The sequence below is a fragment of the Urocitellus parryii genome, chromosome 8 (genome assembly GCF_045843805.1).
Source record: "Urocitellus parryii isolate mUroPar1 chromosome 8, mUroPar1.hap1, whole genome shotgun sequence".
NCBI lineage: Eukaryota > Metazoa > Chordata > Mammalia > Rodentia > Sciuridae > Urocitellus > Urocitellus parryii.
Genome location: NC_135538.1, coordinates 113,967,342 through 113,980,224, shown reverse-complemented (window position 1 = coordinate 113,980,224; position 12,883 = coordinate 113,967,342).

Sequence of the window (12,883 nt, the reverse complement as noted above, 5' to 3'; positions counted from 1 at the left end):
ACCTTAGAACCCACAAAATTTGGATCTGTTGATGGTGTGGAGTCAGTAGTTGAGCCAAAATTATTTGACTTAGAAGTTAATGCTTTCTTACAAGGTACTATTGTTCATCATAAAATACAAGTCAGAAAATACTACTTTGGGGGCTGGGGGTGTAGCTCAGTTGGTGGAGTGCTTGTCTCACAAGCACAAGGCCCTGGGTTCAATCCCCAGCATGAAAAAAAAAAAAGAAGATACTACTTTTGATCCTAAATCTGCTGAACATACTCCAATAACCAATAATTGACAAAGCTCTCTGTCAATATACTACTTGCATCACCCCTTTGGAGGGTCAAGTATATGTCAAAAAAATTTGGGGTGGGGCAGGTTACTGGGGATTGAACCCAGGAGTGCTCTACAACTGAGCTACAGTCCCAACCCTTTTTATTTTAAGACAGGTCCTTGCTAAATTGCTGAGGCTGACCTTGAAGTTGTGATCCTCCTGTCTCAGCCTCTAGAGTCATGGGAATTAGAGGCAAGTGCCACCAAGGCTAGCTAGAGAAAATGGTTTAAAGGATGGCCTTTGCTGTGGGCTACATGGGTTGGAATTATGTTCTACTTCTTCCTTGGTTATGTATGCTTAGCCAAGTTATTTAACCTCTCTTCTATCCAAGAATTTCCTCTTCTGAAAAAATGGGTGTAATAATAGTTCCTAACTCATAGGAATTTCTTTGTGTCTGTATTAAAGAAGTTAAAAGGTTTTTTAAACTGCATATCAGGACTCATTGGTGAATCATGAAATCAACTTAATGGATTAACCAGCATTAAAAAAAAATAGAATAGAGGCCAGGTATTGTGGTGCATGCCTGTAATCCCAATGATTTGGGAGGGTGAGGCAGGAGGATTGTAAATTTGAAGCCAGCCTCAGTAAATCAGCAAGATCCTTAGCAACTTAGTGAGACCCTGTCTCAAGATAAAAAATAAAAAAGACTGGAGATGTCACTCAGTGGAAAAGCACCCCTGGGTTCAATCCCTAGTTCCAAAAAACTAAAAAATGAGAATCAGATGGAATATAATCAAAACACAAGTGTAGGTAATTATTTTCTGAAAACTTTTATTTTCATTGCGCATAGTATAAAAGCAAGTTTGTATGCACAAATGTGCTGCACTGATCAGTAAAATATAATTCTTACTTTTGAGTCCCCAGCAAAAAGATTTGACCAGCCATGCATGCATGCATGGTGACACACACCTGTAATCCCAGTGGCCCTGGAGAGTGGGGCAGAGGACAGCAAATTCAAGGCCAACCTCAGCAATTTAGGAAGGCCTTAAGCAATTTAGGGAGAACTTGTTTAAAAAAAAAAAAAACATACACTGAGGGCTATAGCTCAGTAGGTAAGCACCCTGGGTTCCAACAAACAAATGGGAAAAAAAAAAAAAAAAAGAAAAAGCCTGCTTTGTGAGCTCTTGGGAAATGGTCCTTGGGGATATAGTTTTGTGATAGAGTACTTGCCTACCATGCAGGAGACCCTGGGTTCTATCCCTTAGTACTGGGGATGGGGTGTAGGCTATCACAGGTACAATTTAAAAAATTTTTTTTTTTTAGTTGAAGCTGAACACAATACCTTTATTTTATTTATTTTTATGTGCTGCTGAGAATCAAACCCAGCACCTTAAACATGCTAGGTGAGTGCTCTACTGCTGAGCCACAGTCCTAGCCCCTCACAGGTACAATTTGATTCTTTGTGTGTGTGTATGAAATACTAGGAATTGAACCCATGGGCCTTCTACCATGAGCTACATCCCCAGCCCTTTTATTTATTTTCATTTATTTATTTATATCCTGGGGATTTTAGGGTACTTCAACACTCAGCTATATCCCTAGCTTTATTTTTTGGGGGGAGGTGATGGGGATTGAACTCAGGGGTACTTGCCCACATCCCCATCCCTATTTTGTATTTTAAATAAAATACAGAGTCTCACTGAGTTGCTTAGTGCCTCACTTTTGCTGAGGCTGGCTTTGAACTTGCAATCCTCCTGCCTCAGCCTCCTGAGCTGCTGGGATTACAGGTATGTGCCACCATGCCCCGCTCCCAGCCCTTTTTATTCTTTGTTTTGAGACAGGATCTCACTAAATTGCCAAGGCTAGCCTCAAGTTTTTGATCTTCCTGCCTCAGCCTCCCAAATCACTGGGATTATAGATTACAGGTGTGTGCCTCTGTGCCCTGTTTTTCTTTGTTGTTGTTGTTGTTGTTGTTGTTTTTGAGACAGAGTCTCACTAAATTGCCATGGCATATATAATTATGTACTTTTTTGTCTGATTTCTTTAACTTATAATTATTTTGAGAGTCATCCTTTTTGTTGCATATATCTGTAGTTCATTCATTTTTTTATTTCTAAATAATATTTCATTGTCTAAATATACCAAATTACCTATTTATCTATTGAATGAATCAACTGGGTTGGTTCCTGTTTTGAGCTCTCATAAAGATAGTTAATATGATTAACATTCAACTACAAGTCTTTGTGAAGTGATATGCTTTTATTTCTCTTGGCTATGTACCAAGGAGCGTAATGACTAAGTTAAATAGGTGTACGTTTAACTTTTTAAGAAACTGCCCATCTGTTTTCCAAAGAGGCTGCATTCCCACAAGCCATGTATGAGGGTTCCAATTCCCCCATATCCTTATCAATATTCAGTATGGTACAGCTACCAGTGATTGAACTCAGGGGCGCTTGACCACTGAGCCATATCCCCAGCCCTATTATGTATTTAATTTAGAGTCAGGGTCTCACTGAGTTACTTAGGGCCTCACTAAATCCCTGAGGCTGGCTTTGAACTTGCAATCCTCCTGTCTCAGCCTCCTGAGCCAACTGGATTACAGGCATGCCACCACGCCCAGCAAATTTTAGCCATTTTTTTTTTTTTTAGTTGTAGATGGACACAATACCTTTATTTTGTTTATTTAGTTTTATGTGGTGTTGGGATTGAACCCAGGGCCTCATAAATGCTACATAAGTGCTATACCACTGAGCTACAGCCCCAGCCCCAAATTTTAGCCATTCTAATAGATGGGTCACCTAATGATTTTAATGCCAGTTGACCATCCTTGCTTGAATTAATTTCATTGCAGCTTGCAAAATGCTTGTTTTATATTTCTAATGTTGTTTCTATATTGATTATCTGCCATTATTCAACAAAATAGTTTTCTTCTACCAAAGGAGATTAGTTACACTGAATATAGTTTCCACTGGGAAGGTAGGTTAATTATTTCTCTTTAATTGCCAATTTTCAAAACAGAGTTCTTTTAATCCTTATACACCTTTTTGATTCATAGTCCTGTTTGCCCATTTTGCAATATGAAACATATGACAACGAGACTTAAGAGTTTAAGGAAGTTGCTCAAGGTCTCAATCTCAGCCGTCAACCAAGAAAGAATCCTGATAAGGGCTGACTTCTAAATCAAATGTCCTCCATTGCCAAGGTACTTTGAAGATTTGTCCCAGATTGCCTATTCCTGGGTATCTCTTATAACAAGGTCAGAGTCTAATGAGAGGCATCCCTTCTCCCCCTACTCACTGCCTCAGTCTCAAGAAGGTCATGACCATCCTGCATCTCAGGCTCTGGCGCTACACTCTCCCAGCACCTACTGGTGCCAAGCGGAAGTTGAGCACTGTGGCCCAACCGGCCTTTACCACAAATCCGCCTTTCATTGACTTCTGACTGCTTCTCTTTCAGAAATTAGAATTCAGGGTGACTTCCTGGGCTCTTTTCCAAGTGAGAACGGGAGAAGAAAGTAGCATGTGGCAGAAAACCCAAGAATCTGAAAGTAGTTCTAGGTGGTGGAGTAAGAACTCAGAAACTCAGACATGCACAGGGCTAGTGTTCTGCTGAAAGGCTCTGGGACAGAGATGACAGTGGCTAAAATATAGACAGGCAGAGCGCAGCATACCCGTAATCCCAGAGACTCAGGAGGGTGAGGCAGGAGGATCACAAGTACCAAGCCAGTCTTGGCAATTTAACCTGACAGTCTTAAAATAAAATAAAATAAAAAGGACTTCTGGGCACGTGGTGCAGGCCTGTAATCCCAGCAGCTCAGGAGGCTGAGGCAGAAGGATCACAGGTTCAAAACCAGCCTCAGCAACTTAGTGAGGCCCTAAGGAATTTAAAATAAAAAATAAAAAGAGCTGGGGATGTGGCTCAGAGGTAAAACATCCCTGGGTTCAATCCTTAGTACCAAAATATTAAAAATAAATAAATAAAGACTGGGGGTATAGCTCATTAGTATTGACCCTCTGTTCAATCCCCAGTATTGGTGGAAAAAAGTATTTGTTGGTAGAGAGCTATTCTGTCAGATCCCTCCCACACCCCACTCCAGTGCCTATATTCCACCCTCCTCCCCTCCTGTGGCATCAAGTCTTTTTCTCCCTGCCCTCCCATGTCTGTTTTGATTAGTTAGGGTTCAGGCTAAACTATGATTAAATATTTTGCAAAACTCCCTTGGGTGTGAACACAAACTGGATTACAGTCTGATAAGCATGACTTGGTAACAGTATTCTAACTTGAATACAGCGGAATCAAGCACCATCTGCGACCCTGGAGACAGCCTAGACTCTGCTCACCCTTAGGTAGTATACTCTTAGGTTCTGGGTTGTGATATCACATATTTCTTATTGGGGTCAACACTTTAAAAACTCAGGCTCTGGCATTTTAGGCAGAGTGGACAGAATGCAGAGGTACACAATTTTTTTCAAAGGACAAAGTAGCTAGAGGTAGGCAGGGGCCAGATATGAAAGCCTTGAGTCTCATGGCCTTCAAGAGTGGCCCCAGCTGGGGCTCAGTAGTAGAGTGCTTGCCTAGCATGTGTGAGGCACTGGGTTTAATCCTCATTACCACATTAAAAATAAATAATAAAATAAAGGTATTGTGTCCGTCTACAACTAAAAAAAAAAAAAGGTGATGATTTGGGTTCTGAATTTGGGTGCATGGTCCAGGCTTGGAGGAAAGCACACCACCAGGGGCTGGGGTTGTGGCTCAGCGGTAGAGCGCTCACCTAGCACTTTCGAGGCCCTGGGTTCAATCCTCAGCACCATATAAAAATAAATAAATGAATGAATAAAAGTATTGTGTCCAAATACAACTAAAATAAATAAATTAATTAAAAAAGAAAAAAGAAAGAAAGCACACCACCAAAGATAAAGCAAGTACTGAGGTCCTAAAAGCAGAGGCCTCCAAGGAGCTGGAAAGAGGCCCAGGAGGCAAGCCTGAGCCTCCCTGTGTGGCAGGCAGTGAAAGCACCACACCGAGGACAGCAGGCGAGATGGTACCTTGGAAAACTGGGAGGCAGAGGCAGACGTGCAGGAGGAAGGGGAGCCACAGGCTGAGATGCTGCAGGCTGAGAGGGCTCCGAGGCAGTGTGGTCCTGTGGTTACGCATCTGTCTGCAGGGGTCAAACCTGGCTCTGGTAATTCCGAGCTCTGTGCTGCAGATTTTTCATCCATGAAGTGGAAATTAGAACATCTACCTCAGAGAGTTTCAAGCATTAAGTAACTGGAGGGGGCCGCGCGGGGGGTGGGTGGGGGGGTGGGGGTGGGGGGGTAGAGACAGAGAAAGAGAGACAGAGACATATGACTAAAAGAGGCTCTGAACCAGTTTTGTTTTTGAGAAAGGGTCTCACTATAATATTGCCCAGGCTGGTCTTGAACGCTGGCCTCAAGTAATCTTGATTTTCCTGTCTCTTGAGTAGCGGGGACTACAGTGCCTGCAGTATACCTGACTTAAACCGGTCTTAAATGTTGTATACGATACATATGAGCATGTGTAAATTAAGACACCTATCACCATCTGAGTTTCCTTGGCTATAAACTAGAGATTGATGTATAAACTCAAGATGCTCACAATAGAAGGACAGCCATACTGAAGCTGAATAAAGACACATATCTTCCAGAATCAAGCACACACTGAAAATTGTGCCATCTCCACTCTGCCCTCAGTATTTGTTTCTTGTAGTTGCTTTTGAGGCAAAACGTTCCCTTGTTTGTGATTCCCAGAGCATGGCGGGGGTGGTCACTGAAGCCAAAGTTTCCTTATCCTGAAGCTGCAGAATCAATCCTTTTATTCTTGGATCCCTTTCCAGACGGCTTTGTAGATCTGAGAACCAAATAAGGTAACACACCAGGCTGGCAGTGAAGATCAGGCACCACCCAGGGGGATGGAAGGTGGAGTTGAAATCAAAAGGGAAAAAAAATTCTTGGGAGGCTCTGGAACTGAGCAGCCTCGGAATGCCCGGAGCAAGGAAGGGCGTCTGTCCACGTGACTCGTTCCTTCAGGTTCCTTGGAGAAATGGAGCCAGGGGAAGGGAGTGGGGGCTGGAAGGGATGTTGAACACAGATTCAGCAGGAGCCCAAAGGCAGGCAATTTCTAAACACTGCTGCTGTCTACCTTCCTACTCCTCAAGGGATCATCTGACTTGGGACCAGACTTGGGACATTTTTTTTTTTTTCCATGCTGAGGCAAACACTACCACTGAGTTATACCCTAAGCCCCAGGTGGGTTTGGAATTGTTAGACCACGACGCAAGAAAAGACCACTGACTCCAATTAAAATCAAATTAAAGCAAGCTTATTATTTCGACCGGCCGGGCTGCCTTGCCCCTCAAAATCGTGGGAGCCAAGGACAGCCCCGAGGCTTCTTTGTGGCCCAGTTTTATAGCCCAAAAAGTTACACAAAATGGGGGGGGGTTACAGATAACAACATTCTGAAGAGCATAACACAAGTTTACATTTTTGCTGGCCCCGGCATCAGAATTTATGGAGATCTTAGAGACTCAGAGAGGGTCGTTGTCTGGCCAGGGAGGGCCAGAATTTATGAGGCGTCACTAAAGTTTAGGAAAGGGTTGTTATATGGTCAGGGAAAACCGGACTTGGGTGAGTTCAGGGCACGGGCAGGCATTCCAATCAGCTTTACAACATCAACTAATGGCCAGGCCATACAGACATCCTGATATTTTTACAGAAAACAGAAATGAATCCTTCATAACTTGTGACAAGCTGGCTTCTAATCTAATGAGATAATTAGGCTAGGTATATCAGAATCTCATACTCATCTTTTATGAGCTGTATGACCTTGGGCATGTTACTTAACTTTTTTGAATCCTAGTTTCCATTTGTTTCAAATGTAACAACTGCGTTTTATAAATCAGGAAAATTTGGGGTGGGGGGAGGATGAAAATTAGTGTGTGAGGGTAGGGACTGTCACATGTGGGACAATGTACTGGGGGAAGGTATCAAATAAGCTTAAAACACTCACAAACTTCAGTGATTGTGAGACTAGGAGAAATCAGACCTAAAGATGACTAAGGCTAACTGGGGACCAATTTAAAATTAAATCTTATTTTGGGCATTTTGACTCTCTACTTGTAGAAAGAGCTCATTAATTTTTTATTAAAATATAATGATATCAGGCTGGGGTTGTGGCTCAGTGGGTGAGCACTTGCCTAGCATGTATGAGGCACTGGGTTCGATTCCCAGCACTTGCATATAAATAAATGAACAAAATAAAGGTTCATCAACATCTAAAAAAATATTTTAAAAAATATAATATATAATGATAGAGCTGGATGCAGTGGCGCACACCTGTAGTCTCAGTAACTTAGCAGGGAGGAGGACTGCAAGTTCCAGGTCACCTTTAGTTTAGGGAGGCCCTAAGCAACTTAGTGAGACCCTGTCTGTAAACAAAAAAAAAAAAATAAAGAGCTGGGAATGCAGCTTAATAGTAAAATGTCCCTGGTTCAATCGCCAGTATACCCCAGCACCACCAAATATATGTATCCACATATATAAATTTGATGATATATAAAAATACTTACATGTAATGATAGAGGGGCTGGGGTGTGACCCAGTGGTAAAACAAGTGCTTAGCATGCATGAGACTCTGGGTTTGAGGCCCACAACCAAACAAAACCAAACCACAATTATAGAAATACAGAAATGTTGAATGATAGAAAATTAGACCAGAGAAACAAATAGCTGAAACAATTTAAAACAAATCCTCAATTGTCTTCCATCTAGAAGTAAATGTTATCATGTTAAAATATAACCTTTCCTACTTTTTTCTCTGTATCTATATGTATATCATACCCATATATACTATAAATATTTAATACTAGATATGGAAAATGACAAACCCTAAAATAGTGAGGCTTGGGGAAAGGGAGTAAGAAAGAAAGCCATACATTGAGAGCACTGATCCTTTCCCAATGCATTCTTTCCCGGTGAGAAAACAAACCCTGGGGAGGAGGTGTCCATCAAACCTAGAAAGGCAGTCTCTGGGAAGAGGCCAAAGCATGGGTCCTTCCCTAAACAAATCCTTTCCAGATACCAAGCCTTCCAACTGGTCCAGTAAGATAAATCCCAGAGACTAACCACTGACCCCAGACTCCCTCCCATTTTGCCCTGTAAAACAGACCTCAAATTCTTGAGTGCCCAAGAAGACACACTCAAAAGTCACCTCTCAGTATAACTTATATAATCCCAGTCCCCTCCTTTGTAAAGTGGCTTGATTTCCACCAAGAAGGTGGGTCCATCAGAGGCATGACTCTGTTCCTGAATAAAGGTTTTTTGGCTGATCCATGAAGTTGGCACTCAGCCTGGTCCTATTGTACTAACACTTAACATATTTGAAAAATGGACCATGCCCACATTGTTCTGCAATCTTGCAGGAATGATGGTAAGAATAGCCATGAGCCGGATGCAGTGGCTCATGCTTGTAATCCCAGAGGCTTGGAAGGCTGAAGTAGGAAGATCACCTGGTTAAAGCCAGCCTCAGCAAAAGCGAGGTGCTAAGCAACTCAAAAAGTGTCATGTAATCAAAAGGTTTGGGACACATTGAGTCAGCAAAGAGGATTTCTGCATGTGAGGAACTGGATTCTTTCTTTTTGTGTGTGTGTGTGGGGGGGGGTATTGGGATTGAACTCAGGGCCAGTTGGCTATGGAGCCACATCCCCAGCTCTATTATGTATTTTATTTAGGGACAGGGTTTCACTGAGTTGCTGAGGACCTCATTTTTGCTGAGGCTGGCTTTGAACTCACAAACCTCTGGTCTCAGCCTTCCAAACTGCTGGGATTATAAGCATTACTTTTCTTTTTGTACTGGTGATTAAAACCAAAGGCACTTTACCACTGAGACACATCCCTAACCCTATTTATTTATTTATTTGTTTGTTTATTTATTTATTTATTTATTTTGAGACAGGATTTTACTAAGTTGCTTAGGGCCTGGCTTAATTTCTGAGGTTGGCCTGGAACTTGCAATCCTCCTGTCTCAGCCTCCTGAGTCCCTGGGAGTACAGGTGTGTACCACTGCACCTGGCTCACTCATTTTTTAAATTTGTTTCAGTTAATTATACATGACAGTAGAATGCATTTATGCACTTTGATACTTACTCATTTTTGATGAACATTTGTTGAATGTCCTCTATGTTCCAGGCTGGCTGGGCTCTCAAAACAGGCTGGTATCTCATGTCTGGCAGGAAAGGAATTTGGGAGGAAGCTGGGAGCTACTTGAGCCTCCCTCTTCTGAATTACTGAATGTAAATGTTCAACAATCTATCAAATGCTAAACTGACGTCAGCATCAGCAGTAACATATTATTCTTTCCCTCATCTCTTTCTGCTGTCCTCTCTTGGCTTCTCTCTTTCCTTTTTTTTTTTTTTTTTTTTTTTGTAATTTTGTGGATGGACAGAATGCCTTTATTTTATTTAGTTTTTATGTGGTGAGAGGATCAAACCCAGTGCCTCACACATGCGAGGCAAGTACTTTATCAGTGAGCTACACAGCCCCAGTCATTTTTTTAACTTTTTAATTTTTTTAAAATTTCAAATACATACAAAAGTAGACTGGAGAGTATAATGAACCTTATATACTCACCAAGAATCTTCTTTCAAGAATCTTTGTACTGGGGGTTGAACTTGGGGCATTTTACCACTGAGCTACACTCCTAGTCATTTTTGTTTTGGGTACTGAGGATGAACTCAGGGGTGCTTTACCACTGAGCCAGATTTCCAACCCCTTTTTATTTTTCATTTGAGACAGGGTCTCATTAAGTTGCTAAGGCTGGCCTCGAACTTGAGATGTTCCTGCCTCAGCTTCCTCAATTCCTCTGATTGGAGGCATGTGTGCTCATGCCCAGCTTTCCAGTATCAACAATTATTAGGTCAATCAATTGTGTTTTATCTGTACCTTCAATCACCTTACCCAACACCATATTATTTTGAAGCAAATCCAGACTATCATATTACTGTAGGTATGTCAGAGTATATCTTGAAAAATATAGTGATTTAACCCCCCCACGTGCACACACACACACATACTAAAAAAGTCATAAGCATACAGCACTTGGGCTGTACAGCCAGAGGGTTTGGTCATTCAGTACACTAGTCTTCCTTTCACTTTCTGCAGTTTCCATTGACCACGGTGAGCTGCAGTCCATAAATACTACAACGTATACCACACCTACCTATTAGTCACTTAGTAGCCATTATGGTTATCAGATTAACTGTCAAGGTTATTGCAGTGCTTATACTCAAGTAACCCTTGTTTTACTTAGTAATGTCCCCAACACATGTAACAGTCATGACGCTGGCAATCTGGTTATGCCAAAGAAAAGTGGCAAAGTGTTTCAAGCAAAAATGTGAAAGTTCTCAATTTAATAAGAAAGAAATTTAATAAGGAAAAAAAAAAGTATGCTGAGGTTGCTACAAGACCTACAGTAAAAGTGAATCTTATATGCACAAGGCCCTGGGTTCAATCCCCAGCATCATAAAATATAAAATAATGAATGTTATATATATAAAATTATGAAGAAGAAATTCATGATAGTTTCACTGTTGCACCTCAAACCGCAAGTTATGACCACAGTGAAGGATAAGTGCTTAGGTAAGACAGAAAAAGCATTAAATTATAGGGTTCAGTACTATCCACAGTTTCAGGCACCACTGGGGTTCTTAGAATGTATCTTCTACAAATAAGGGGGGACTACTACATATGATTTATAAACATTTCTCCCATTGTGTAGATTGTTATTCTCTTCCTACTACAATTGCTGCAATACCAACTGCTGTACTGAATTCAGTTCTGACACCCTGTCAGACTCTACAAGTTGTTTTCTTTTTCTTTTATTTATTTATTTATTTGTTTATTTATTTATTTATTTATTTATTTTTTGTATCAGGGATTGAACCCAGGAGCGTTTTACCACTGACCCACAACCCTAGCCCTTTTAATTTTAATTTTTTTTATAATTGAAGATGGAAAGTTTGCCTTTATTTATTTTTATGTGGTGCTAAGGATTGAACACAGTGCCTCACACATGTGAGGCAAGTGCTCTGCCACTGAGCTACAACCCCAGCCCTACTTTTTTATTTTGAGATAGGGTCTCACTAAGTTGCCTAGGGCCCCACTATGTTGCTGAAGCTGGCCTTGAACTTTCGATCCTCCTGTCTTAGCCTTGAGCTGCTGGGATTGCTGGTGTGTGTCGCCTCTCCTAGAAAGACTCCACAAGTTTAAGGGCACACTTCTCAACAAGACTGCTTCTATTTCTGACATTAGCCTCATCTTCTAAGGTTCCTTAGATATCCCAAACTTCTGACCAAAAGATTACACATTCAGGGGTTCCCATAATCCCCTTAAGTTTTATAATTCACGAGAAAAATAACAGAACTCAAGCAAGCACTATACTTACAGTTCCAGTTTTATTACAAAAGACAGATCAGGAACCCAAATAAAGAAGTGCATGGGTGCTGGGTGTGGTGCATACCTATAGTCCCAGCTACAGGGGAGGCCGAGGCTGGAAGATCATAACTCCAAGTTTGAGGACAGCCTGGACAACTTAGCAAGACCCTGTCTTAAATGAATGAATGAACAAATGATTAAGGCTGGGGAAGTAGCTCAGTGGTAGAGTACAGCTCTTGCCCAGCATGTTCAAGGCACCCTGGGTTTAATACCCAGCACCACAAAAAGGAAGGAAGGGAGGGAGGGAGGGAAGAGGACAAATGGAAGAAAAGCCCATAGAAACAGAGTAAGAGAACAGAACAGTATCAACCAAATGCAATGCGTAAATTTTATTTAGATCAGAATTTAAATCAACCAACTCTAAAAATATTTGTGAAGCAATGAAGGAAATTTGAACACTGAATATTTGATAATAAGGAATTATTTTTCATTTTATGTACAATAAAGAGATCATTGTTAGCTGGCTCATGCCTGTGATTCCAGCATCTTGGGAGGCTAAGGTAGGAGGATCACAAATTCAAGGCCAGCAACTTTTTTTTTTTTACATACCTTTATTTTATTTTTTATTTATTTTTATGTGGTGCTGAGGATTGAATCCAGAGCCTTGCATATGCTAAGTGAGCGCTCTATGGCTAAGCTACAACCCCAGTCCAAGGCCAGCCACTTAATGAAACTCTGTCTCAAAAGGGGCTGAGGATGGAGCTGGGGTTGTGGCTTAGTGGTAGAGTACTTGTGTAGAATGTGGGAGGCACTGGGTTTGATTCTCAGCACCACATGTAAATAAATGAACAAAATAAAGATCAACATCCAAAAGTTACATTTAAAAAAAGGGGGAGGGTGCTGAACATGTTGCTCAGTGGTAAAAGTGCCCCTGGGTGCAATCCCCAGTTAAAAAAAAAAATTACGATTGGTTGGGGATGTGGCTCAAGCAGTAGCATGCGTGCAAACCGAGTTCAATCCTCAGCACCACATACAAAACAAAGATGTTGTGTCCGCCAATAACTAAAAAATAAATATTGAAAAATTCTCTCTCCCTCTCTCACTCTATCTTAAAAAAAAGATTTCTTTATAAAAAAAATTACGATTAAAAAATATACAGAGGGCTGGAGGTGTGGCT